This window comes from Chelon labrosus (assembly GCF_963514085.1).
Source record: "Chelon labrosus genome assembly, chromosome: 1".
NCBI lineage: Eukaryota > Metazoa > Chordata > Actinopteri > Mugiliformes > Mugilidae > Chelon > Chelon labrosus.
The window spans coordinates 17,798,683-17,811,697 of NC_140337.1; positions in this window are offsets into that span (position 1 = coordinate 17,798,683).

Consider the following 13,015-nt stretch of genomic DNA (forward strand, 5'->3'; position numbering starts at 1 on the left):
ACGACATCACAAGTTTCCTCATTAACTGTATCAGGTTACATAAGTGCTGTGAATGCTCAGTCCACATTTATGCAAAGGTTTACAAAAACTGGTCTGACCTCAAGAACTTCCCTCCAGAAAATCTACATGAAACATGACTCTTGTCCCTCATAGTTCACTGTAGTTTTTAACAAACAGTGGCTGTGGGTTGCTGAAATCAATTTACTTTTCTTTTTCTGTCATAGTTCCTCCAAACGCAGAACTCTTCAGATTAACAAGGCAAAACGAGACCAGTATCACTCTGCAGTGGAATAAAGTCAACAACAATGTCGGCTTTATTCTCCAGTTTAATGGTCCATCTCCAGTTGGAGCACCAACTGGAGATGGACCAGTAACTCACACAGTTTCATCTCTCACTGCTGGAACTACATACACATTCACTCTCTTCTCTGTGATTGAGAACGTCAGAAGCAGTGGATTACAACTGACAGCAGTCACTGGTAAGGTTATTGTTGTTTTTTGAACGAAGCAAAACTAAGCAGGTTTGTTTGTACTAAAGAAAATGTCCACTTCAAAAAAAGCATGCTTTTATACCTAATGCGTCAAAAATGGCCATATACCATGAATAACAAGGCAACAATGAAGTTGTATCCATTGTGGTGACTGCAACAACTCAGTCAACAGCAGCTGGGGGCAGTAGTGGGTTGTAATTAACAACACTAGTGCAGTGCCCGTCGGAAGTATGTATTCCTATAGTGGGAGCTGAAGAAGATTTTTGAGTTGTGACCATTGTCGTGACCCATGTCTCCTCCCCACAAAGACATTAATTGTAGTGTTTTTACTGGTGGTTTTAATTGTATATACACATAGTAACATACAAAATACAAATGTAGAATCAGAATCAGAAATACAGTAGCCTATGTACATTTACAAATAAATAGTGTTCAACAGAGTGACTGTTTGGGGAAAGAAGCTGTCTTTGTGTTGGCTGGTTTTGGTAAACATCTTCGTGCCCGTAGCGAGACACGTGCCCAGTTTCAAATCAATCGGGCCAACACAAAGACAGCTTCTGATTAATAGATAGATGATAAAATCACTCATGTTTTGTCTGTCTTGCTGTTGCGATGAATAAACTGTAAAATAACGTTGAGTCTCCGTTGCCATGGTTACCATCTAGCGTTTGAGCCAGCGCAATAATTTAGAACTGTCATCAGTTAGAGCGGAGAAAACCTATTTTACCGATATATTTTACATTTCTTATTCAAACAACTTCAAACTTAGCAGTGCACATCTTCGTGCCCGTAGCGAGGCACCTGCCCAGTTTCAAATCAACCGGGCCAACGGTTCGCGAGATATGCGTGCCACAGACAAACAGAGTGACACACAGACAGACGCTCCTTGCATTATTAGATAGATAGACACTGAAGGTATGATTGGACACATCAATGGGAACAATTCCATTGCTGTACATAGTAGTCAGTGGCAGTGATAGTAAACCATCAGAAGCAGTATGTATATGAAGCAGGCATAAAATACTACCTTTTGTGAGTAAGCGATGCTACAAAATACCTAAAAGGGGCAGGCATCATTTTTAGATGAAGACAGCGTTTATAAAACTCACTCCACTTCTCCTTCTCTGTCTCAGCTCCTCCAAATGCAAGAAACTTCAGATCATCTGGACAAAATGAGACCAGTATCACTCTGCAGTGGAATAAAGTCAACAACAATGTCAGCTTTATTCTCCAGTTTAATGGTACAGAGACAAACATCGCAGCACCAACTGGAGATGGACCAATAACTCACACAGTCTCATCTCTCACTGCTGGAACTACATACACATTCACTCTCTTCTCTGTGTTTGAGAACGTCAGAAGCAGCGGAGTCAATGTTACTGTCGCTACAGGTAAGATATTTTACTTCATTAATGGGCACTCGTTCACACATGACAAAATATAGATGATGAATTAATAATTTGTGTCGTACTGAAATGGTTTTGTGGTATTTGAGCCTGGTTGCCATCAGCAGTAGCTCAAACTGGACGGCAAATAGCATTAATCAGAATCAAAAGTGTTGTTGTTAGGTATGGAAATCATTCCCCTTCCTCCTTCATGTGGTTAACACCGGCTTTTCAGTTTTCATGTTGTATTTCCTTGTTCCTTGTTTACGTGTATGTTGCCTGGTTCTGTAAAGTCAATTTATTTAATATTATAACTTGTTTTACTGTTACTAGCATTGTAGAGACTCTTACATGTTCAGGAAGTTACAAAATGGACTTTAATTCATCTTAACGTTTTCTTCTTTCCACGCAAACATCGCATCGCCAACATCAAATATGACTCTGCTTCATACAACAAAAGGGCCTTGTAAGTATGCATCAGTTAGACTGACAGGATCCATTACTGTCTTACTGTTCTCATATAACACCAGGGAGTTTATACCTAATTAACAATTATCTAACTACTTTCTAGAGAAACTACATATCGTTTTGGTAAAACTATGGATATTTAAATTATGTTAACTGTTATTGCTTCATGAATTTGTGTTTAAGTATTTTTTTTAGTAATTATAATCGCTAATGGTATAGTAGAGTTAATAGTACATACAGTATATAACATATGCAGTATGTAGTGTATTTAATAGTGTCTGTAGCCTTGAATGGCACAAATGTACATTATGTTTACATGATGTTGAATACTTACATGTATTACATGTCATTTAACAGTATCCCATTGTTATTTTTATTATAACTTATTATGTATTTGTGTCAACAGTTTATATTGTTGGTTTGAACATAAGACTGACGTCTTTTACTCAGCTGTCCGAATCAGACCTGCTGGCTGTGCTGGAGCAGGTGAGACAAACGTCTGTTTATATTCATTTGTTGTAATTCAAGTGGAATAAAACTGTATTTGTCCAGTACTAACGTTAATGTATGCTGCATGGTGTTTTTTTTTGTTTGTTTGTTTTGCTTACATCTAGTTCTTCAGAGAGAACGGAGTGTCGCCACAGTCGTTGTCCCTGACGGTTCTGTCGGTTAAGCCATGAGACCAGTGGTCCTTGTTTGGAGTTTTGAATGTTTTCTGTGACCTTGTTTGTTTTTTTCTTGTGTATCCCCGGGTCCTACCTCACAGCTACACCTAACATGATAACAGTGGAGACAAGGGGAGAGGGAATGAACTGATGTACAGTACCATGCAAAAACATAGTATTTTTAAATGGTTTACACTTGTCACTTTGTCTATGAACTGAAGAAGCTACTCGGATGAGCGGTGAAATGTCTTCTCAAAATACTCTAGAAGTCCAGTTGCCTTTTTTGAACCTTTTTTGGATATACTTGTCACTTTATATTTCTTCATATTCAGATCAAATATTAAATCTTTTTTTGCAATAATAAAATCATTAGAGAGGGTGGTTGTGACTGTGTGAAGCTTTCGTGTGTGTTAAAATTCAATTCCCTTCCTCTGTATCTGTCTGTCTATCTTTCTGTCTATCTATCTATCTAAATATCTATCATCTAAATATCTATCTATCTACAGTAAATATCTATCTAAATATCTATCTATCTTCAGTAAATATCTATCTATCTATCATCTATCTATCTATCTATCTATCTACAGTAAATATCTATCTATCTATCTATCTATCTATCTATCTATCTTTGTCTTTCTATCCCAGTCCACATCTATATGAATACATAATGCATTACAAAGAGATACTTCACCATTCAGTCCTTTAGTGCACCTGATTCAGCTTTTACTCCTCCCGTCCTGGAACAACATGCAAAAAAGCCCCGGTGGGAACAAAACTGTTCCAGAGGGAGTGGTCACAGCTAAATGGGGAGGACTTTGGCTTCAAACCCACAGTGTGCCAGTGTTTGTCTTTGCTACGTCAGAGGTCAGCTTCCACGGAAAGCAAAGGTAAGATCAAAACCGAATGATTGATGGATACTGTGTCTTTCTGAAGTTAAATGTTGATTAAACGTGTAGTTTATCTCTGTAATATTTCTGCTATACTACACAGATACGAAGCATTTTATGGCTGAACTCATATTTTAAGGTATTAGTGTTTATTCTGTGGTAGGGTTTTGCGGTGTGTTATGGGATGTTTCATGTGCTGAATTTGCATGTTTTAAGTAGGAAGTACCTCAGTAAACATTCTACATAGCAATAGCACAGCATTGCATGACTAGTAGTAGATAGGAAATTAGAGGGCAAGAGCTCTGTGCCAGAGAAAAGAAAGTGGAGGATGCGAGAGAGGAGAGAGAAGAAAGGAGGACATGTGTTTGGTGCGCCCCAGCAGCCTAGGCCTATAGCAGCATAACTAAGGGATGGTTTAGTCCAGCCCTAACTATAAGCTTGATCAAAAAGGAATGTCTTAAGCCTGACCTTAAAAATCGAGAGAGTGTCTGCCTCCCGAACCCAAACTGGGAGCTGGTTCCACAGGAGAGGAGCCTGATAGCTGAAAGCTCTGCCTCCCATTCTACTTTTTGAAATTCTAGGAACCACAAGTAGGCCTGCACTTTCAGACCGAAGTGATCTGTTGGGATGATTTGGTACAATGAGGTCTTTAAGATACGATGGAGCTAGGCCTTTAAGGGCCTTGTATGTAAGGAGGAGGATTTTAAATTCTATTCTAGACTTTAAAGGGAGCCAGTGAAGAGAAGCTAAAACTGGAGTAATATGATCTCTCTTGCTAATTCCTGTCAATGCTCTTGCTGCGGCATTTTGAATCAATTGGAGGCTTTTTAAAGAGCTATTTGGACAGCCAGACAGTAATGAATTACAGTAATCCAGTCTGGACGACACAAATGCATGAACTAGTTTTTCAGCATCACTCTGAGACAGGATGTTCCTAATTTTGACGATATTACGCAGGTGAAAGAAGGCAGTCCTGGTCACTTGCTTTATGTGACATTTAAAGGACATATCCTCATCAAATATAACACCAAGGTTTGTTACAGTAGTACTGGAGGCCAAGGTAATGCCATCCAAAGACACCACGTGATTAGATAATGAATCTCTGAGATGCTTAGGACCGAATGCAATAACTTCTGTTTTGTCTGAGTTTAAGAGTAGGAAATTACAGGTCATCCAAGCCTTTATGTCTTTAAGGCATGTTTGGAGTTTAACCAACTGATTAGTTTCATCTGATTTCATGAATAAAATAGCTGGGTGTCGTCTGCATAGCAATGAAAGTTTATGCCATGTTTTCTAATAATCTTGCCTAATGGCAACATGTATAACGTGAAGAGTATTGGTCCTAGCACAGAACCCTGAGGAACTCCGTAACTTACTTTTGTATAAGTAGAGGAATCATTATTGACATGAACAAACTGGAATCTGTCAGATAGATAGGATTCAAACCAGTCTAATGCAGTTCCTTTAATCTTGACCTCACTTTCAAGTCTCTGTAGTAAAATATTATGATCAATAGTGTCAAATGCAGCACTAAGATCTAGCAGAACAAGTATAGAGACAAGTCCACTGTCTGAAGCCATGAGGAGATCATTGGTAACTTTAACCAAAGCTGTTTCTGTACTATGATGAACTCTAAAACCTGACTGAAACTCTTCAAACAGACCATTCCTGTTTAAGTGGTCACACAACTGATTAGCAACAACTTTTTCTAGAATTTTGGAAATAAAAGGAAGGTTGGAGATTGGTCTATAGTTGGCTAAAACATCTGGATCTAGAGTGGCTTTCTTGAGTAAGGGCTTAATTACAGCAATCTTAAAAGACTAAGGCACATATCCTGTTAATAAAGATAAATTTATCTGGTTCAATATGGAGGTGTTAATTAATGGAAAAACTTCTTTGAGCAATTTAGTTGGGATTGGATCTAGAAGACAGGTTGATGGTTTAGATGCTGTAATTGTTTACTAGAGCTCAAGATGATCTACTGGGGAGAAGGATTCCAGATATTGATAAGGTCTTACAAAAGTTTCTAATGTCACTGTACTTACATCTTTAACAGCTGTTGGAAGGATGCCTTGAATATTTTCTCTAATGCCAACAATTTTATTAGTAAAGAAGCTCATGAAGTCGTTACTACTGAGGGCTAAAGGAATAGGTGGCTCAACAGAGCTGTGGCTCTTTGTCAGCCTGGCTACAGTGCTGAAAAGAAATCTGGGGTTGTTCTTGTTTTCTTCTATTAATGATGAATAATATGCTGTTCTAATACTACTGAGAGCTTTTTTATAAGTTGTTAAGCTATCTTTCCAGGCTATGCGAGCTTCTTCAGAATTAGTGGAATGCCAAATTCTTTCTTGCTTTCGGACTGCCTGTTTTAAACAGCGCAACTGTGAGTTATACCAGGGAGCTAGCCTCCTCTGATTCATGACCTTCTTTTTCAGAGGAGCAACTAAGTTTAGAGTTGAACTAAGCGATGCTGCAGTGCCATCGACAAAATAATCTATTAGTGCAGGGGTTAAATTGTGGTTGCTGTCGTCCACAACATTGGCACATGGCACTGGGGTAAATAAAGAAGGAATTAATTCTTTATATCTAGTTACAGCATCATCAGATAAACATCTACTGTAATGAAATATCTTTTCAGTTCCTGTGTAATCCATTATTGTAAATTCAAAAGTTATGAGGAAATGATCAGACAAAAGAGGGTTATGAGTAAATACTGTTAAACCTTCAGTTTCTATGCCATATGTTAGGACAAGATCTAAGGTGTGATTAAAACTGTGAGTTGATCCATTTACATTCTGAGAAAAGCCAATTGAATCTAATAATGATGTAAATAAGGAGCTAAGGCTGTCACTGACAACATCAACATGGATGTTAAAGTCACCTACTATAATGACTTTATCTGTTCTAAGAACTAAATCACATAAAAACTCAGAGAATTCAGCTAAAAACTCAGAATAAGGAGCAGGTGGGCGATACACCACAACAAAAATAATTGGTTTTTGTATTTTCTGGTCTGGATGGGGAAGACTAAGAGTAAGACTTCCAAATGAATTAAAGCTCTCCTTAGGTCTAGAATTAATAGATAAATCAGAGTGGAAGATTGCTGCCACTCCTCCTCCTCTACCTGTGCTTCTAGGAATATGATATTTACTATGACTGGGTGGCGTAGACTCATTTAAACTAACATATTCATCATCCTGTAGCCATGTTTCAGTCAAACTAAATAGATCAATCTGATGATCAGTTATCAGATCATTCACTAAAAGAGATTTGGATGAGAGAGATCTGACATTTAAAAGACCACATTTAATTTTCCTATTCTTCTGTTCTACCAATGAACTTGTACTGATTTGAATAAGGTTCCTATGAGAAACTCCTCTTTTGTTATTTTTTGGTTTAAATAATCTGGGAGCAGACAGAACATCTATAGAGTTTATAGAGTTTAGGGTGTGAGACAAGAGAAGCGGCAGAGAAGTGTGTAAGACTACAACTCCGCCTCCTGGTCTGAACTCTGGGTTGTCATGGTTTCGGGGGGTTAATAAAATTGGCCATATTCCTAGAGATGAGAGCAGCACCCGCTAAAGTGGGGTGGATGCCATCTCGCCTAATCAGACCAGGCTTTCCCCAGAAAGTGTGCCAATTGTCAATGAAGGCCACGTTGTTTGCTGGACACCACCTAGATAACCAGCGATGGAATGACGACGTGCGACTAAACATGTCATCATTGGTCAGGTTGGGCAGGGGACAAGAGAAAACTACGGAGTCCGACATAGTTTTAGCAAACTTACACACCGATTCCACATTAAGTTTTGTGACCTCCGATTGATGTAACCGGGTGTCGTTACTGCCGACGTGAATAACAATTTTACTATATTTAACCTTAGCCTTAGCCAGCAGTTTGAGGTAAGATTTTGTGTCGCCCGCTCTGGCCCCTGGAATGCATTTAACTATGGTCGCTGGATTCTCTATCTTCACGTTCCACAAAATAGAGTCGCCAATCACCAGAGTTGGTTTCTCAGCGGGCGTGTCGCTGAGTGGGGAAAACCGGTTGGAAACGTGAAGGGTTTGGTGGTGATCCACGGGCCGAGTGGGACTATGCTTCCTTCGAACCGTCACCCAGCCGCCATGGTTTCCCGGCTGCTCGGGAGCTGTCGGGGGACAGCTAACTGGAGCTATGCTAACAGGAGCTACTCTTGGTCGGTCCGCACCGGCTACAGGGCCCTGGCTAGCTGCTGGTTGGGTTTCAATGGTGCGGAACCGTGCTTCCAATTCGGAAAGCCTCGCCTCCAGTGCTACGAATAAACTACATTTGTTACACATGTCATTACCACTAAAGGAGGCAGAGGAGTAACTAAACATGTGGCACGAGATGCAGGAGAGAGAAAGGGAAGCAGAGGGAGAAGCCATGGTTAAATCGCTAACGTTAGCAGACAAAGTTGATTAGAAGAGAGAGTGTGTGTGGTTCAAAAAGTAGCTATAGAGGACAGGTGGTTGAAGATACGTAAGAATTCCCCGCAATAAACAGAAAGTTTTTTGGAGTTTGAGCGAAGCTAACACTCTGTAAACAGCGGTGCAGAAGCAGGAAATGACGCAATACGGTTACTCACGTGACGCTAGGAGTGACGCTAGTGAGTTGGATTCATGAGCCCTAATTGGACGGTCCTGGCTGTTCAGGCCAGCTTGTTCTCTTGAGAAGTGGCAAAGCAAAGGCATTCGAGATGACTGAGGGTTACCAGGTGTTGTAATTGTGAGATGTCACACAGAGAGGGGAAAATTCAACATGGTTCCCATCAATCACTAAGAACTAAGAGGCAATAGACAGTATTAGTCATTACATACAATGCACAACTAAAGCTGCAATAAGGCACACTGGTCTGTTCCCCTAAACTTTAATTATGAGACGGAAAATAGAATCACATAAAGAGCTGATGTTCAAAGTAATGTGGTAAGTCCTTGTTATCACTCATCACAGGGCATCATGTAATGTGCTTGTTATGATCATCACATGGCATCATGACACGCCGCAAACCTGTCTGCAATCTGACCAGGAAACAATAGAGATAATGAAAATGTTGATACATTTTTCATCCGAATTGTGATAATGTCATGACAAATGTCAACCAGGAAGAAGGAAGCAACAATGTGTCTTTTGTCTGATTTGTTTCTGGTTTTGTTCTAACTAAATCTGTCAACAACACAACTTTTTCCTCTTGGCATATTTTCATAAAAGAATAGAAGAGCTCACTACTACCACTGCCACCTCGGCAAAACATGCATTTTAAAAGTAACATGACCCATGAGTACGACACAGCTCTGTGCTATGACACAGAGGAGAATGCGCACGCATATTTCAACCAGCTGGGTTTGACACTGTCTGCATACCTTTCCATCAGAGGAGTGAACAAAGTGAAAAAAATAAATAATTCTGTTTTACCTTTTATTTCCTGATTCCAGCACTAAGGGTTTTGTCCCTTAGAGCTTAGGTACGTCAGAACTTTAAACACTGACAGCAGATGAGCACCGATAAACATCAAGAATCAAGTGCTCAACTGACTTAGTGATTAGGAACACGCATCAACTAATATTTAAGAGGGCTTCAAGTGCTGCGTCTGAAGCACCATATTTCAAGTAGGACGAGGTAGAAAAGACAATGGTAAGTACAACCTATAACTATATAGAGAGATGCTCTGAAATATCATAAATGTGTAGACACTGACCAGCCACTTCATTAGGTGCAAGGTAAGTTAAAAATAACCGATAGAGCTTTCGACTCCGCTGTGTTTCCATTGTGGAGGCTGCGGTTTGTCGTTCTCAGTTACCATCTTGCTTCGGCTGTTTCAACATAAGTGGAACTTTGTAACAGTCATGAAGCTACACAAGTCCTCAAGTATATAATGTGAACTGTGACAGGATAAGGCAACTTTAAATTACACATTTTAGAATAGATTAATTAACATTATGCATCTTTTAAAGGTTTAACTCATGGATTATGGACTGTTCTTCTTCATGCTGTCAGGTCGGTGCCTCTTGTTTGATTTTTAAAACTATTACAACTTAGCCAGTCTTCACTCACTTCTGCACATACGTAGAGGTATTTCTGCATGGGGTGCTGTATTGCTGAAGAGGTTGCTCTCTACAGGATTTTTGTCATAAATAAGGATCGTGGCTCGGGACAAAGACATTGATCAATATACAGGATGAGGAGAGTGCGAAAACTTGTCAGTAGCGCTGTCAAAAGATCGTTTGAACGTCAATGGAGAACAACGAATTCTTGTGTGGTAGTCGAACTAGATCTGGTGCTTTTATTGTCGGCGGTGAACCCTGAGCACTGTCTTACTGAGACAGACAGAAACTTGATCATACTATAGTTAAAGAAAACACATTGCTTAGGTGTTCATATTCATTTCAGCCAGGACGTTTGGACTAGCATTCATTGTTACCCTAGATTGCAATTGTGGTAATTGTATGGCACAGACAATGAGATTTACATCTCAGTGTTATCCACGTTTTACTGTGAATAAATGAGAAACTTCATATATAAATATATATATAGTATAATATGAAGAAAGACTTTGGGATGACGAGTCGAAACATTTCTGAACCCACCCGATGCACAAGACCTCTTTATATTAACTGTAAAATTACATAGAAAGTATACATACTTGTAAACTGAGTACCAGAATGTGCTTTGTTTTAGGAGCACTGGTCAGTGTCTCCTTTGCCCAATCTCACCAGTACTACTTTGTGAGCGAGCAGCTGAACTGGGCTGATGCTCAGAGTTTCTGCAGAAACGCGTTCACTGATCTGGCCACCATAAGAAACATAGCTGAAGTTAATGCTGTTACGAACGCTGAGAAACAATCAAACTACACAGGTGAGTTCTTAAAAATGGAATCTAATACACACACACACACACACCTCAATTGAGGATTGTGAAAGAACAAAGGATAACATCTTTGGTCACTGTGTGCAACATAAATAATTTTATTGCAAATTGTTTAAATAACTAAAACATCTTTTTGAAAAGGCAAAGCTTGGATAGGTCTCTATGATGAACTGGTAAACAGCTGGAGATGGTCTCTAAATGACAGCAGCTTCTATGGGGAAGGAGAAACAATGTATCGAAACTGGGGTACTGGTGAGCCCAACAATGTTGGTGGACAGGAGTACTGTGTGGAGCTTTTAAGTGGTTCATTCTCTGGCACATGGAATGACAGATCGTGCAGTGATACATGGCCCTTTGTGTGCTACAACGGTGAGTACTAAGAGAGTAAGCATTAGCAAATGGCCAAATGTGTCCTCTGCATAGCATTTCCAAAAGCATCTACACATTTGTTTTGTTGAAATCACCTGAGCAGTATTTTATCTTACTGAATCAAGATCATAAAATATACAGTTTGCAAAACTACTTCTACATCAGAAGCCCTTCTGACTCAGTTTATTCATCCCTATGTTTCCAGGTACTGCTATAGATGGGACACCAATATATATTGTGAATCACCAAACAGCAAACTGGACCGAAGCTCAGAGAATATGCAGGAGGGATTATGTTGATCTAGCCAGGTACAATGTACACTACTAATGTACTGCTGAACATCAGATGTTAATATGGTTACCGCATATTTTGAGGGCTTCATCTAGATAGATAGATAGATAGATAGATAGATAGATAGATAGATACTTTATTAATCCCAAGGGAAATTCAAGCATCCAGTAGCAGTTACAAACATTGAACATAAAATACAAAAGCTATATAAAAAATAGAAAGTGACAAGAAATAAAATGTTTATACAACTATAAACTATGTTAAAAATATAAAGTGACCTGTTAGAAATATAAATATAAAGTGACCTGTTAGAAATATAAAGTGACCAGTAGAAGTAGAAGGTTTTTTTTTTTTTTTATAAATATGAGAGCTACAAATGGGAGAAAATGAATGAAAATCACAGTCACCAGATGTAGCAGAGGTAGACAGACATGGTAAATGACAGAGTGTCCAGTAAGTAGGTGCAAAAGATTTGTCCATTGTCTATTGTGTCTCCTGCCATCACTGAGAGCTGTTGTACAGCCTGATGGCCAGGGGGACGAAAGAGTTCTTCAGTCTGTTGGTGGAGCAGGATTGAGACAGCAGCCTGCCACTGAACACACTCCTCTGCCTGATGAAGGTGTTGTGCAGAGGGTGGTGGGCGTTGTCCAGTATGGACAGCAGTTTGTCCAGGGTCCTTCTCTCTGCCACTGTCACCAGAGAGTCCAGCTCTGTGCCCACCACTGAGCCAGCCCTCCTCACCAGTCTGTCCAGTCGAGCAGCGTCCCTCTTCTTGCTGCTTCCTCCCCAGCAAACCACAGCATAGAAGAGGACGCTGGCCACCACAGACTGGTAAAACATCTGCAGCAGTTTTTTGCAGACGTTGAAGGACCCCAGCCTTCTCAGGAAGTACAGACGGCTCTGTCCTTTCCTGTGGAGTGTGTCCATGTTTGTTGTCCAGTCCAGCCTGTCGTCCAGCTGCAGCCCCAGATATTTGTAAGTCCGGACCACCTCCATATCGACCCCGTTGATGGACACAGGTTGGAGATGTGATTTCTTCCTTCTGAAGTCCACCACCATCTCCTTGGTCTTGGAGGTGTTCAGCTGCAGATGGTTGGACCTGCACCACCTCATGAAGTCCGCGACCAGGCTCCTGTACTCCTCCTCCCGTCCATCCTTGATACAGCCAACTATCGCAGTGTCATCTGAGTATTTCTGCATGTGGCAGAGCTCAGAGTTGTACTGGAAGTCAGATGTGTACAAGGTGAAGAGGACGGGAGAGAGCACAGTCCCCTGTGGTGCTCCGGTGCTGCTGACCACAGTGTCCAACGTGCAGTCCTTCAGTCTGACGTACTGTGGTCTCTCTGTGAGGTAGTCTGTAATCCATCTCACCAGGTGTGAGTCCACCCTCATCTCTGTCAGCTTGTCTCTCAGCAGGAAGGGCCGGATGGTGTTGAAGGCGCTGGAAAAATCAAAAAACATGATTCTCACAGCACCGCTCTCCTTATCCAGATGAGAATAAGCCCTGTGTAACAGATAGAGGATGGCATCCTCCACGCCCACCTTCTCCTGGTATCCAAACTGCAGTGGATCC